Source organism: Hirundo rustica, chromosome 1, assembly GCF_015227805.2.
Source record: "Hirundo rustica isolate bHirRus1 chromosome 1, bHirRus1.pri.v3, whole genome shotgun sequence".
NCBI classification, from domain to species: domain Eukaryota; kingdom Metazoa; phylum Chordata; class Aves; order Passeriformes; family Hirundinidae; genus Hirundo; species Hirundo rustica.
Genome location: NC_053450.1, coordinates 134,515,207 through 134,531,223, shown reverse-complemented (window position 1 = coordinate 134,531,223; position 16,017 = coordinate 134,515,207).

Genomic DNA, 16,017 nt, shown 5'->3' with positions numbered 1-16,017 from the left:
GGATTACAGTGTAGGTGAGACAGGAGTAAGGAGTTAAAAGGTGTGTTTTGAAAAAAATGCCATAGTTTAGTGCAAGACATTTTTAGGGACTACTCACACTGATAATTATATTTCTTGTATGTTTACCAACAGACAGTACAAAGATAAGCTTGAACGGCCCTCTCCATGAATTGAAGTTGGACTTTAACATACTACCATATCAGCAGTAAATGCAGAAGCCAAAGACTCTATTTATATTTGTTCCTGCCCGAGTACTGGTGAGAGAGCTGCCAGCGGTTGACTTCACACATGCTATCAGCTGCCCCTTTGCTGGAGGATGGAGCCTGTGATAAAGGCTGAGGAGGAGGAGTGTGGTACACAGAAGATGAGGAATGAGTCAAAGAAAATGCTCACGTCTCCACAGATGACGTTGAGTTGTGTAGGTCTTAGTTCAGCTCTTGGGCACGGCTGAACTTTGTGAGCAGACGTGAGGCATGGTGCAGCAACGTGGCAGGATTGTAAAATGCTGCTGCCTTCTCAAAGCTTCAGAAGCCGCTCAGAGCAGGCCAGAGGAACAGCCTTTGCAAGTCCCTGCACACACACAGGCCTCAGTGGAGGAAAGACAGGAAGGGCCTCCTGTATGATATGTCCCAGCAGAGATTTATATCAGCATGGTGAAGGGACCAGGGACAGAAGACACAGACCACGCGCTGCCCAGGAGATAAGTATGGGGTCAGTGGCCCATGATCTGAGGGCACAGGGGTGGTACAAAGGGCAAGGCAACCTATAGAGGGGTATGAGGGATGAAAAATTGGGAAGGACCGGGTTAAGTGACCAATTGAGGGAAGCAATCCAAGATAGATTGGCAGTAGTTCTGCAAGGCATCATGAAGGAAGTCTTTTCTTTCAGCTTAGGCAGGGGAAACTCTGGTAGATCTTTCCAGGTCAAAGCCTGGAAGTTTCCCTGAGGGGATTTTTAGGGTTCCCACAACAGGGCAGGTGGGGTGGGCCGGACTCCTCTTGATGCTACCGCTGTTCTGCCTGCAGTAGGTGGGTACCAGTGGCGCAGGGCAGAGCTTCAGTGCAGCCACTTTAGCAAAATTCATAGGTACCAATGGTCTCATTAATTACCTTCTTTTTGGCTTTGTGAGACAAGAACTTGCCTGCAATCAGTACTGTACAACAGGGCTCCCCTGTGCAAGGCAGCAGGTCAGCTCGGGTCAGGACAAGCAGCAGGGAGTAGAGGTCACAAGCCTGGGAGTCTCTGGGCTGTTTTCCCATTGGACCTCTGTGTTTACAACTGTCTTTGGTGATGGTAAATGTGAATGATGTGCACAGGAAGATGAATCACAAAGAATAAAAGACTCACACATTAGCTGGAAAGAGTTTGGTGGCGCATATGGAAGCAGTCTGGGTTTCTCACTAGCCTTCTTATTTTGTGAATGCAAATTATTCTTTATAAATCTTTTGCTGCACCACATAAGGGCAAGGGTAATTGTAATTTTTTCCTTCAACTGATTGCTCATCATTATAGCAAAAAAGCGTGGGATTGCTTAGAGGGAAATCCAGTCCCACTAATTCTTTCCCTGATTGTGTTAGTACATTCTTTATTTAGGCATTCGTCAGAAGCACAGTTTTATTACTTCAAATATTACTACACCCTCTCACTATTAGTCTTTTATGGCATTATCTTTGTTTTGATGATGGTTGTCATTATGTATCAATTTGAAGAGGTCCTCAAGGAACATCATGCTCAGGTTGTTTTCGCTCATCACAGTGGGCAGCTGCTTTTCTTTTCTGTTTTCTGGTAAGGTGCCATTTCTTTCAGTCACAAGGGTGTATTTTTGCTAGTGCAGATAATGAGTGCAAGATTAACTCACAAGGCAGGCACTTGCTGAGAAGCTTAGCATTAGCTCATGGAATAGGAAATCAAACAATGTAACTGCCTATCCTGTAAAAGCTGAAATCAAATCAGCTTCCATTGTTATGGGAGCAAAAGGGCCGTGAATTGTCTTGAGAAGTATACGTTCGCATTCTAATAAATTTATCATTTTTATAATAAAAATATCACGTTTCCTATGCATATGAAGAATCTCTTTCATATAACTAACTATAATTAACTATAACTAACTATAACTATAACTATAACTATAACTATAACTATAACTATAAGTATATAACTATAACAACTATAACTATAACAACTGTAACTATAACAACTATAACTATATAAATATATCAAAACCTTCTCAAATTTAGCTGACAATTTTGAGGTCTCAGGACATGTGACTTTGCAGTGTTCCTCAGAAAAAGCAGCTGATTTTCAGGAAACAAGGCAAACTGAGCAGACTTGTGCCTAGTTTTCAGAGAATTCCACCTCCACACTGGGAGCCAAGCATCTGATAATCTCTAAAGAAAGCAAATTAATTAACCTAAAAAAAAATAGAGAGATTAAAGGCTGAACATTTTATAGCAGATAGCCTCAACCTACAATATTTTACAGCAGATTTCCAGAGTTTTTAGAAATATTTATGAATAAGGATGGTATATTTAGTTATATGAGTTCCAGTAAAATCATTACTGCTATTATTTCTCTAAAGCATCTGGTTCTGCAGTTATAAGAGACTGGAAGTTTCAGTGACTGGAAAAAGGAAGATCTGTTGTATCATCATATTTGGTGCTTTTTTATCTCTTAGCTTGTTCTTTCTCTTTAGAGAAAGAAAACAACAAAAAGGAGATTTTAAACTATCCTCACTAGCCAAAGTTAACAGGCAGCTGGCTCAGCATGGCAAGTGCATATGCCCAGAGAGGAAATCCAAGCTGGGATATGGATGCTAAGGCGAAGTCTACCCCACCTTCTGAGACTGTGGCCATCATGGGCTGAGGAAGGGCAGCTTCAGGTAAACCCAAATCAGGGTTCATCCCCCCTCCTCCTCTGGGCTGCAGGCTATGATGCTACAGTCATCGATTTTCACTAACACAATTCTCTGCTGGGAGAGACAAACGTCTCAAAGAGGCTGAGCCATGCCTGCAGATGGTAGTTCAGTTTCTAGCTGACCACAGCATATTGGTCAGGATGTCCACCATGGCATGAGCAGAGAGCCTCTGGTGCAGCCTGTGGTGGCTTTGCAACCACTCTAGGATAGGAGAGATGAGTGCTTAGTGCTCCAAGGGCTCTGAATGCAGCACAAAGCACAGGAAATGACTGGTTTTTGTTTAGACACATGACTGGCAATGGACTAGCTCCTGCTTCCGAAAGATCTTATGAATTTTACATTGGAGGAATTGTTGGATAATGCACACAGATGCTGTTGGGAGTTTGGTGAAAACATCAGTGTCCCATGTAGCACTGTCCAAGTGAAAACAGATGTGGTTAGCTTGGTATTTTTCTGAGTTTTTGTTGCTTCTTCCCATCTCCTGTATTTGTGTTAACTGAAGTCAAGCTGACCTGCTTTCTTGGGGCTTAAATGCTTATATAAGACAGATGCCAAGGCTTTAGGATAATTACAATACTAATTATTACTTTTGACATATATTTCTAGTGATTAGGACTGTTTCCAGAATGCCTTTGATGCTGTTTTGCAAGTGCACTGAGCTGAGATTTTATTTTTCATATTATTTTTCAGTCCTGATGTTTTCTTGTTCTGTTCTTTTAGATGTAGGAATATAACAGCAGACAGTAAATTCAGCCATAGATTTTCTATGTAATAGGAGGCACAAAGTAAACCAAGCAATAGATTTTTGCTACAGGGAAAAGGTATTTCTGTTTTCCTCAATTGTTTTGCTATGCAATACTATTATTTAATTTAGTCTCCATGTATCCTTAAAAATGGGACAAGAATCAGCTAAAGGTGAAAGTTAAGGATCATTACTAAACATAACCTCATATCTCTTGCCAGTTTCAAGCTGCAACCTCCTTGTCAGTAGTTCTTTCATGTCTTCATTATTTTTGCTCTCTTTATTAAGGAGAGGCTTTGCACACATGAACTGCACTTGTCCTGTGGGGACAGACTGAAGGAGTGGCACTGGTTCAGCTGGGAGACAAGATGACTTCAGGAGGGACAAACTCCCCCAGACCAGACAGGGAGGTTATGAAAACACATCATGGGGATGTGTGGTGGGAGGGCGTGGGATAGAGTAAACTGAACAACTGTGATCCAGAATGCACACAGTGAGAGGCTTGTTCTCTGTGGGGACAGTGGAAGAGTTTGACAATGTAAGTGCTATCTCTGTCCTTGCAGATTTTCAAGACCTTACTAGACTGTATTCTAAGAAAGCTCTTTTGATCTCACCTTTATCCTTCCTTGAGCAGGAGGGTGGACCAGAGACTTTCTGGGGCTGGTTCCACCCTGAATTATCTGTGAGAAATACTTGATTCCTGTTCAGAGTTCTGTTATTTCAGGGAAGTCGGAAATGTTTTGAGAAATCAAGTGGTCAAGACAGATGGAGAGCATGTGGTGAATGCAAGGCTGGCTGTTTGTTTTAAAATTTCCTTTTTGAAATGGACTTGACTCATCTTACTGCTTTGAACCACATTGATCCTTACAGTGTTTATTCCTCTGCAGGACTTCATAGGCAGGTGAATATGGAGTGCCAGATGCAGCACAGTTTCTAGTGGAGCTGGGTAGAAAAGCAACAGATTGTCCATTGCTTGTTTTTCTTTTGTGAATAAGTAATGGATTTTTGAATGCTTGACTTTTTTCCTAATGAGTCTCATGCAAGAGCATTTCCTGTCCTTACTAATAGTGCTGAAACCCATGCCTAATTGCGACCAAATCTCTTGGAGCATCCTAGTGAAAGGATATTTTTAAAGGCTTCCATCCCAATATTCCTCTAAATATTTTGTGTTGTTCTGGGCATGAGGATGAGTGGGAGCCTCAGTGAAGTGCCACCTCTAGATGGCATGATGGTACTATAAAATGTTCAAGGTTCTTTTTGTATATAAAGCAATCACTAAACTATTGCCATGGTAAGGACATATTCCAAAGACCATCTGTCAGGACCCCTATTGGATGGTACCAATTCCTGGCATGCCTGGAGTGGCCATGATGCTAATACTCAATATGGATTTAAAGAACCAAAAGAAAATAATTGGAAATGTAGCATAGACACATTTTCAAATATTACTTAATAATCTCATAATTTATGACAGCATCAGTTCATGAATCAGTTTTTGTAGCAGTCATGTTTGCGTTGCAAGAATGCAAAATAAGGCTGTTTTTGCTAACTTCTGACACCATTTTCATTCTCTAGATCAACTTGCATTTGAAGAAAAATAAGATGTAATAATATCTGTGCATACTGGTCATGTAGGTTCCAGCATGTCTCCAAATAAACATTAAGAGGCACATAGAAAATTATTTACACTTCACTAAGTGTATGAAACTCCTTACAAACTTCAGTGGGAGATGTGCACGTGTTTGACTGCATTCCTACATTTGGCTCATGGCCGTGAAAGAAGTCCAAAAGATAATTTTAAAGATAGAAAAAAATCAGTGGTTTTGTGTTTTGTAGTTTTGTTTTTGTCCTAGGATTAGTTTGGTTTTGGTTTTACTTTTTATTTTTTAATATTGAGGTTTTTTTCTGGATAGTGCTTTCTCTGAGCTCATCAGTTTATAGCTGTCAAAGAATGCCCCAAATGCCAAATCTTGAGTAGTCTTCAGTTTTGAACCATCACTGAAATGAGCTCCATAATAAGAAGAATTTGCACTAGCTCAGGAGATCCCCTGCGGTTCTCTGCTCTGAAAACCAACAGAAACAGAACTGAGATAGGTAGATAAAGTATATTATTTGGCAGAGCAAACCCCATGCTAGTGAGAAATTGCTTATGGAAGCAGCTGAAGAAATGAAAAGTAATTATATACTGCAGAAGAAGGAATAGTTCCAAAAATAACTTTCTGCTCTGCAGTCTCCCGTGACACTAGACAGCCTCTTTGGGTCCTGTCATGTTTTGCAGAATCCACTCTACATCTTCTCCAGCATTCAGACTGGCATTTTTAAAACCAGATCTGCTAGGCTGGAGATGAGATGCCTGGTTTTGCAGACCACTCAGTTCCTGTATCCCAGGAGCCACTGCTCCTTACAGCATGAGATTACTTTGAAGAAGAGAAGCAATTCCCAGAAATCCTTAAAACTGTGGTGCACTGACTCTGAAAATGAGCTTATAACTTCCTTCTTCTGCAGTAGTTAAAAATCTTCTTCTGCTTTGTAAGAAAGGTGATGAGATGATCCCTGTGGCTTGTGCACCACAGTTTGCATAATTCCCTTACTACGTTACCCAGTAAGTAAATACTAAAGTACAAGTCAAATTTGGGAAAGTTGTAAAATTCTAGATGGAATGTTTTCTTTACAAAATAAATTCAGCTACTTTGGATTTATGCATCATGTTACTGCCCTAAGCCACGTGCTCCTTTCTCCAATGGGAGCCTTTGTTCATTTCATGTACAGATAACTACAGAATATGTCTTTTAGCTTTCTAGAACTGGGTTTTTAATGCCCAGCCAAATAACTAACAAAACAAAACCCCCCCACCAAACTGGATACACAGGAATTCAGTCATTCAGTATGTGTGGACTTATTCCTATGGTCTGCCAACACGAATGCATCCTCATTTGTCTTCTAGCCATTGTAAAATCCATTAATATTCTGAGTGCCTTGGTGATGGCAGACCCTCGCAAGGCATAATCATGCGAAGCAGCTCCCAGTTGCTCGCTCAGCTCACACTTATGTGATGGATTTCAGATGACTGGCCCTCAGGATAGGCCCATATGGTGTGGTATGACACGCTTTCTGTTTTTTCCAGCCTGGCTGAGAAAATAAGTACAGAAGAGGAATTGTAAGAAAGAAATTCAGAACAAGTGTCTCTGGTTCGGGGTTTCAAAGGAGCATTCTGTGCTGCATGTCCTGCTCTGCCCCCTCCTCCCATCACTGCAGGATCCTGCCCATGTCCCCATCACCACTCTGCCTCCAACCTATTTGTTGCCATCCCACCTGACCTCCAGTCCCCTGCTTCTGGACCTTCTCTGTTTTGTCTGCTCTCTCTCAAAGCCCAGCTAATAGACTCTGCTAATAGATTACCTTTTATTTTCTTTCCCCAAATGCTTTCCCTGTTCTTCCCTATTCCCTAATAGATTTCTTGGTGCTGTGGGGTCTTGGTTACCTCTTCTTTGAAGTGCATGGAAGGTGTCTCAGAGACCACAGAGAGCAGCCCTTAACACCCTGAGTCCTTGGTGCCTCCTGAGACTGTCTCTGCTCTTTACCCAAGACTTTCATAAATTTTATGTTAAATAAGATTTGCTTTGAAGCCTTGTAGTTTTGGTTGACCTTTGAGTTCGTACAGGAACAATGGCATTTCCAACACCTCAGTAGCTCCTGTCATGCTAATTTTCAAAACCTTCTTTCAGATCTTAACAACAAAACAGATGAGAATAATATATGGCCCAAGTGTTATATATTTTTCCCCATGCTCATGGGACTGGTGGGAATACTCTTGTGGTCAGATCTGTGAACCTGAAGGTTTAATGGCCTTAACATGCTTAATCATGCCTGTTACTCAGTAGTAGTTGATGGTCCAAGCTTTGGTTGCTGCAGTGGTAAATGGACACTTGTTGAGGAGGTGATTTCTCAGACCACTTGAAGCTAATTGCACTCACCTCACTGGTAATACCCTTGTTCGGGGAACAGAGAAGAACATTTGATCAGAAATTTTAACTTAAAACAGGCATCTAGGTCAGAAAACCTCTGACTCAATAGCAAAATTATAAGCAACTGAATCTAGAGTCTGATAAAAGACCTTAACTGCAGGCATTGCTCACACTTCAGCTTGTATTTTGTATCCCTAACCTCCCTGTGCAGCTTCACTGGATATATTGTTCAGTGTTTGGTGTTTACAACTACCATGTAGTACTGGTGTGAGTTGTGAAAAATGCTTGGCTCAGCTGCAATTGTGGTAGAGATTTCTACAGTGCTCTCTATGAAGGTTTGTGTATGTATAGAGTCTGTTGAATTTGAAAGCACTTTAGGTCCCTGAGCCTGGGCAAAGCTCAGTTAAGGATGTCAAAATTCAGGTTTTGTAACAGCACCTAAGAAATGGCACATCATTCATACTGTTTAGCTAATGCATCCTGTCCTGCTGCTGCTGGGAATGTAAAAAGTTTTAAAAAAACCCCAAAACAATAACACAGTGTTTCCCACTAAGAATAACATAGATTGAAGTAGTGATTTTCTTGTTCAGGGAGTCAAACTGTAGCATGTTGTCAATAGTAATATATTGGCCTGCATGGTACTCTAAGCAGATTCAGCAGTAATATTAGGAAAGGCAGAAAAGTGTGTGGAGAAGGAATGTGACTGTTGTTTCCTTCTCCTTTATTTATAAGGGAATATTATGGGATTCCCTTTATATTTCTGAGAATATGCATGTTGGTTTAGCTTTCTAAAATAGCTGCAAACTGATGCCTAAAAACGGCTGCTGTATGTATCTTTCCCTGCTTTAAAAAAAAAAAAAAAAATTCCCCTGATATTAAAAATCTTGGTTTCTCTTAAAATCTCACATGACTTGAAAATTTTCATATTTAATAAGGCAGGTTTGCAACTACTGCTGGCTTATAAATGCATGGATTTGTACAGCTTCCAGAGGAGAAGCTTAGTGCACTAGAGACAGTGTGGAGCTGGGGATGGCTGTCCATCTGCCAGGCTTGAAGTTGGGAATTCCTTTTTGCAGAAAAATTTCTTCATTACCCAGTCTCTTAGAGAATTATAAGGTGCTAGTCTTGTGATATCTAATACCACTAGACTACATTTTTTCAGGCATGAGAAAAATTATAGGCCCTGGAACAGAGTCCAACCTCCATTCACAATAATTAGTTAAAATAAATTATTTGCTTCAACATGGATTTTCACTAGTGTAAATTAGGTCTGACTCTGGCTGTATTTTTTTGAGCAGAGTCTGCATACTGAAAATTATACCTCTCTGTGCTGAGGCTGGTTTTTTGTGATGAACTCCCTGTAATTTTCTTTAGTTAAGGGCCATCTGGTATCTCCTCAGTGTATTAATGATTCTTGTAGCAATGTTTAAATCGAGGAGAATTTGAATGGAGAATGTGCTTTGACTGCATCCACCACCTCCGTAATTCCTTAAAAGCATCCTATATCCTCATCCATATTTATTGCAAAGGTCTTTATTATGGCAAAGGTAAACCCCTTTTCTTCATAAGATTTTCACCTCACATTACTTATTTTCATTAAAAAAAAAAGAAACAAAAGGAGCACATGACATTTTTCTTCAGTAGTTCACTCACTAAACCCCTAAAGCAGCTATTTCACTCCATTTGGACGGCACCCCCCATACTGATCTTTCAAACAAGCCTGCACCAAAATCATAATCATAGTACTCTCTCTTCCTCCTCTTCAGCTAGAAATGCCTGAATAGACTGGGGGCTTGTTAATTTGCATATGAATTTTATGTCTTATTTTAATTTTGCCCCACTGGAGGTCAAGGCAGTAGCTGGACACTCCATAATATCAGCTCCACGAAATGTCAGAAAATTTACAGCAGCTGATGAGAGTTGTGAAGTCTGTTTGCATTCTGTCTGTGCAGATTTCTCTAGTCCTCACAGTCTTCCTCCAGCCTGACTGCTGTTCTGCAGAACAGCCTGGTAATGCCACCTGCACCCCTTTTTGGCACTTTTTCCATAAGGGGGATTGAATAAATTATTTAATCTGCCTGGAGTTCAGCGTCCTCTGCCAACATTGCTGCTCATATCAATACCACGTTCACAAAGAAAATCACCACTCTCATTATTTATTATTCATACTTCATTTTAAAAAAAATATCTGATACACTTGGTAATAACTTGAGAACTCTGAAGGTTTTTTGATGAATAATAAGCAAAAGTGGTAAAAACTGAAACTAAGAAAAGTTGAAAAATGAACAGCTTTAAAATTAGCTTTTGATTTTTTTTTCCTGTGGTAATAGAATTGCACTACTTTTGCCCCTGTAGTGTTAATTGTTGTCTAGGACTTTAAATTTCTGTCATTAGGAAAATTCAGGAGGCAACATACTTGTGCATTTATGAGAAATATAAAAAGAAGGGATCCAACTGTGAGTGCATCTCCCACTGAGCCAAAATTTACTGTGTTCTTCCATCTTTTCAAATTGGTCTTTTGCAACATCAAGGAAAAGTGGCAAAGGAAATGAAAGTAGCTATATTTAATACAGTCTTTATTGAAATCCAATGAACAAAAACTCTTCTTGCTTAAATTAATTCAGGACAGATAAATAATGCTAACAGAGCAATTAAACAAACCAACTTGCAATTTAGCTACTGTGTAGCACACTCAGTGTCAGTGTTAATTAGTTGGGACAAAACTGTATCTTTGTCACAGGACAGTAGATCTTAGAGTTTTCATATTTTTAAAATTCTGTCCCTGCCCATTAATTACAGGGTTCTCTTGTTATGCTCTCATGTCAGCAAGCCAATGAATGGCAGGATAGTAAAGGACTTCAAATAATTTGCTGAAGATTGGATAGCTGCAAAATATAAAGCATCATTTGGATGGAAAACTAGTTAAAGCTGGTGAGGAGAAATCTGAGGCTCTAATGAATTTTGTATTGGAGTAAATGTTTTGTGTTAGAGCATAGAACATATTGATGGATCAAGCTGGACCTTTGGTTCTCAGAGAGAGTGGAATTTCCTGCAGTGAGTAGACACACACACATACACACACTGGGACATCATACAGAAAGTAACATATTTCACACTGATTGACAAGGAGAAATAAGAGGTTACAAAGTTCTTTCCTAAAAGAGAACTGATCTGGAGACTAACATCACTTCTGGATGGATGGCTATTAAAAAAATGTGGAGAATTATCACAATGTGAGTTCTTGTTGCTTGATTAAAAATGATTGAAGAAATTACTTGTGATTGAAGTAATCCCTTGGGACTTTCCACAATATATCTCTATAATTCTTCTTGTGCTACTCCCCTCCCCTCCCCTCCCCTCCCCTCCCCTCCCCTCCCCTCCCCTCCCCTCCCCTCCCCTCCCCTCCCCTCCCCTCCCCTCCCCTCCCCTCGCCTTTGCATCCCCTTAGGATGCAAAGGAATCTGAAACAGGGGGAAAAAATAGCAATACCATCAACTGACTTACATTTTCAGTAGGTGGACTGAGTAACTTTCCAGTTTAACTCAACAATCATGCACTCCGAAGTGCTGCTTATTCCTAATTTGCCACAAAATAAGTAGCCACACATTTAAAGAATTTGGCTGCACAACTGAAAGAAACAAAGGTCTTAGAAAAAAAACCCCAAAACAATTAGAGATAAAAGGTTAATGCAGCATAAAAGGGCTTTTTCAGCTGGCATATGCCATGCAAGCAATGAACTCATCAACTCAACTTATATACTGACTTACCCAGTCCTTTCTAAAATATATCAGTTAAAATTTGACTGTATGTGCAGCACTAGGAATAGCAAGGGAAGGAGCTGATGTGCCATTTAAAAAGTTCCGTATGTAACTGCAGATCTTGCAAAACATACTGAGCGTGTGCTCCAGCTCTGCAGAATGTTTACAGCATCACAGTCCCTGTTACATTTGCTTCCTTGTAAAGCTGAAATCATGAGCTTGTGATAAGTCCTGCAGTAACCAATTACTGTGCATCATTTCACCATTGTAGATCACATGAAATAAAATGGCTTGGTTGTATTTCTAGGTCGTCACTTAGAAATATTGTACAGTTGTCTTTCTAGAACTGTGGGATGTACCAAGGTTGATGGAGTTGATTGAGTCATTGCAGATTTAGCACTCTATTTGTTTACAAGTCCTTCCCAAACATATCTTGAGTTTTCCATCTACAGCCATCTACAGACCATCTATTTACCAGGCAGTCTGAACAGAGTATTTCAGTTCATAAGCTTTACATGACTACTTGTTTTAGCTATTTTCTTTTTGCTGATCATGGCATCTATATGCTCACCTAAGTAACCTACAAAGGCAGATAGATATTGTTTCTCCAATTAGAAAGTTTATTTACTGTACAGTGAGCTCCAGTAGATGATAAGGATTGAAGAAAGGTCTTCAAATACAAAGGTCTTCAAATACAATAAAATTTATTAATGCTATGATTTCAAACCATAAATATACAGAATGGTGAGCCTAGTAGATTAAATTTTGATCCTAATTTAAATAATTCTGTATCCCTTTGTGCCAGATGGCTGTAGGAAATGGTCCATCCTGAGCAGTTTTAGCACTTTGTGTTCTACCTTTCTGACTTCAACCACAGTCCAAAGTAAGCTCTTTATTTTAAATCAGTTTCAGTAGATTTCTACATCCCAAGCCTTAGGACTGACACATTATGCAAAATTTACTCTACTTTGATGTCTTTACTTTTCCAGGCTTTGTTTTATTTTTCACATAGGTGATTTCCTGTTTGTATAAGGACTCTCCTCAAATATACTGGTCACACTTTCAACACTTTCATTGTCTTTTTCCTGGAACGTATATGAAACCGTGTTGCTTTTTCTTCAGCTGTGTGGCTTCCCTTCCTGTGCTTCCTTCTGCTTTTTTTCTGCTGCATTCATTCTTCCTTGCCTAATATCACTCTTTTCAAAGCTGGATAGTTAAAGGAATGGTATTTCCAATATCTGAAATCTACTAATAACATCAAACTCATCACCCCAGAAAATCACATTGACTAACCTTATTTGTTTAGGGGAACAGTGGCTGCAATCTGTCTCTCTCTTATACAGCTAAGTCAGCTCAGACTCAGTGCCTGCTCAGTGCCCTAAGCAGTACCAAGCTCATCTGTCTGTCTACAGCAGAAACACTCAGAACCCTGGATTCCTCTATGTGGAGGAGCATTAAATCTTGCTGCAGGAGGACTAGAACAATTGTGGTGAATTGTGTGTGCCGTATTGGTATCTGACAGAAGCTGCTGTGGCGGCCAAAACAATTTGGCAGTTGTTTTCTAATTAGACTTTGCTGTAGCCTTTCCATCCACGAGCAAGCAATGTGTGGGTCTACTGTCACCAGCTGAACCTTGGTTTGTGTCACTCAGAGAAGTCCTCATACTTCTTTCCCTTTTGAAAAAGCCTTCTGCTAGGAAAGTCATGAGCATCCCAACACACTGGCAAGCAGGGTCATAAAGTTTCAGTGAGAAGTGGATGGGAGAAGAGCGCTGTTGAAGGAAAGGTGATGGTTGGTTTGGCTTGGCAGGACTCTGTGGACACAGGAGTGTGTGGATTTGGAGATCCTGAACCAGGCGTGCCTAGAGAAACACACAGACCTAGAGCGAAAATATTCCTGGGTGGCACATGTACTTTTCTTTTTACCCTTGGATTTTATTAAGTGACTTGCCACCTAAAGAGCAATGATTGCAAACAATATGTAGGGATTAGGGACCATATGTTCAGTGCACTGATCCACCACACAGTACAGCAGCCCTTCCCTAGGCAGGAAAATGGAAGAATAAGGTATTTACAAACTGCTGTTGTAAAAACTGCTGAGAGGCTTATGGAATCTATGCTTTTGCTATGAAGGTGAGGCAATCTCTGTTGTGTGATGATTTCACAAGCACCAGATTAATAGTAAAATTTGCAGCCAAACTTCCTAAGAGGAAATTACAATAATCAAATCAGTAGTGTAAGGATAAGATGCTAATGCTATGTATTAGAATAATTAAGTTTTAAGGGATCTCTGGAAGCTTTCCAGTCCAAGTTGCTGCTTAAAGTTAGATCAGGCTGCTGGTGGATCTGCCCAGCTGACTTTCAAATAGCTTCAATGATGGAGATTTACTATGCTTTCATTAATAACTGCAAGATCATGAGAAAAATTAATTTTCCACAAACATCTGCCTATAAACCAACTAATAAATGTTAAGATTAGTATATTTTCACCCATACTCCATGTCTGAATAAATCTAATTGTGAAACAAATGAAAGCAACTTGCTCAGAAAAGTGAATAACACATCACAGTTTGAACCTTGTGAAGGCTGAAGACTGTTTTGGTGGTACAGGTAACAGAGAATCAAAATCATAAAGCAGACCCAGGACAGGAAGGCAGACTCAGTTCTGAGGTTGAGACCACAAATATTCAACACATCTATCAAACCACTCAACCCCAGGCAGCGACATGCGAGAACTAAATCGTGTTGATTTGCTTTGGTGGGGTTTTCATACACTTTCTGCTCAGAGGATAGTAGCAACAATATTGCCTCATAAAGTGTATCATAAGAACCATTGTCAATATTGCAGCAAAAGTTTAGAGACCTGCCAGCATGAAAGGAAATGTGTTATTTATTAATTTCAAGCTGGATAAGGATATTACTCCTGAAAGAAAATCCACAATCAATAGAGGGAGAAGAGGTAAAATTCGTGTTTGCTGAGGTGACCTAACCTCCATAAAGAAATATATTAACTAAATTTACCCATAAATAAGCTCAAGAAGATGCAATTTTTAATACTATCAAGAAATAAAAGGCCCATTATTAATTTAAGAATATACAAAATCCTTCCTTTCATTTGAGGGTGTGTTCACTGTAAAGGGATCTAAATAGGAGATGAGAAAAAATTAAAAATATCTTGAATGCAAAAACTCTCAATAGAATATAGAAGAATACACAGGAAATGTGATGCATTTCTGATGTTTTTAGAGAGTTCACCTTAAGGCAAAGACAGGAAAAGATTAGTAACTTGTTTTCTCTGGAAATCATAGAGCCATGTGGTGATGCTTTCATTGATCACTGTATTAGCAATAGCTGAGCCTTCCACTTCAGAGTAAACCTCAGCCTAAAAAAGGGAAAATAAAAAAATTAGGCTGCATATGCTCAGAGACTTATCAATAGAAGAAAAGTGTTGTTGTTTTTAGCTGTTGTTGTTGTTTTTGTTTTTTTCTTTTTCTTTGCTGAAGAACCAGGTGGCCTCTGACAGTTTCCATTAGAATGATCAAAGATATTTTAAGGTACTGACAATATTTGTTTGTGGGGGCACATGTTCTGCTGACAGTGCTTTTTAGGTATGGGTTACCCAAGGTGTACCACAAGATGATGTCAGAAGTGCATACAGCAGACATTAAAATTCTGCTTGAAGATATATTGGATAATTGTAGAAAAATAAAAGAAGTGGAGAAATTCCAACAGGAGAAATGAAAATGTAATTTAACAATCAGGATATTCTTGTTGGAATTCTGTGTTTATACTGAGACTTCTTGCAATGTGGTGGAGGAGGGGGGATTTGGATCTGGGACTTTTAAATTAACAGTGAACAAGATAGCACCAACTTGCCTGGCATGAGGAAAAATGCTAGTATTAGTATTAGTATTAGTATTAGTATTAGTATTAGTATTAGTATTAGTATTAGTATTAGTATTAGTATTAGTATTAGTATAATCCCAAGGTAGTTGATGCTTTCTGAGAGTCTGATAGTTCATTTCCATTGGACCAGTGGGTGGAAGGGGTGGAAAAGGGAGCTGTATGAGTGTAGTGTGGGGCACATGCTGACAGCATGCACATCAGTAGGGGGGCATGGATGCCTCCATAATTAGCTAAATATTCAAGGCAGAGACAAAATTTTGGATGAAGTACCACAGCCTTTTTTTCTGGGTCTGAATCAGAATGTTCCAAAATTTCCTCCCGATGGAAAATTAGATGGGCATGAAGAGGTTAATTTGGGATAGGTTAGACAAGGAGTAAATGTGTGCACTTCCTATCAGTATTGCAGGTTCACAGGAGGCTTTTCAGAGTGCTCAAACCTAATTTAAGCTCGTGATGAAAAGCTGCCACTTCTCTTATTTATAGAACAGGTTTTTCAGCTCCAGGATTTGAGCTATTGGGAAGTTCCTCTTTCAGCCTCCAAATTGTAACCATGAGCTGTGCCCACACTTACTTACACTTAAGCTTGAGGAAATAAGAGGAACAAAGGTTGAGAAGAACAAAGCTGGCGAAGCCATGGAAAGTACTTTTGTTTTAGTACAGACTGCAGCTTTTTCCAGGCTACTGGTGTTAATGGGGCTGCCCCATGTACAGCAGTTTAAAATAACAAGTTTCA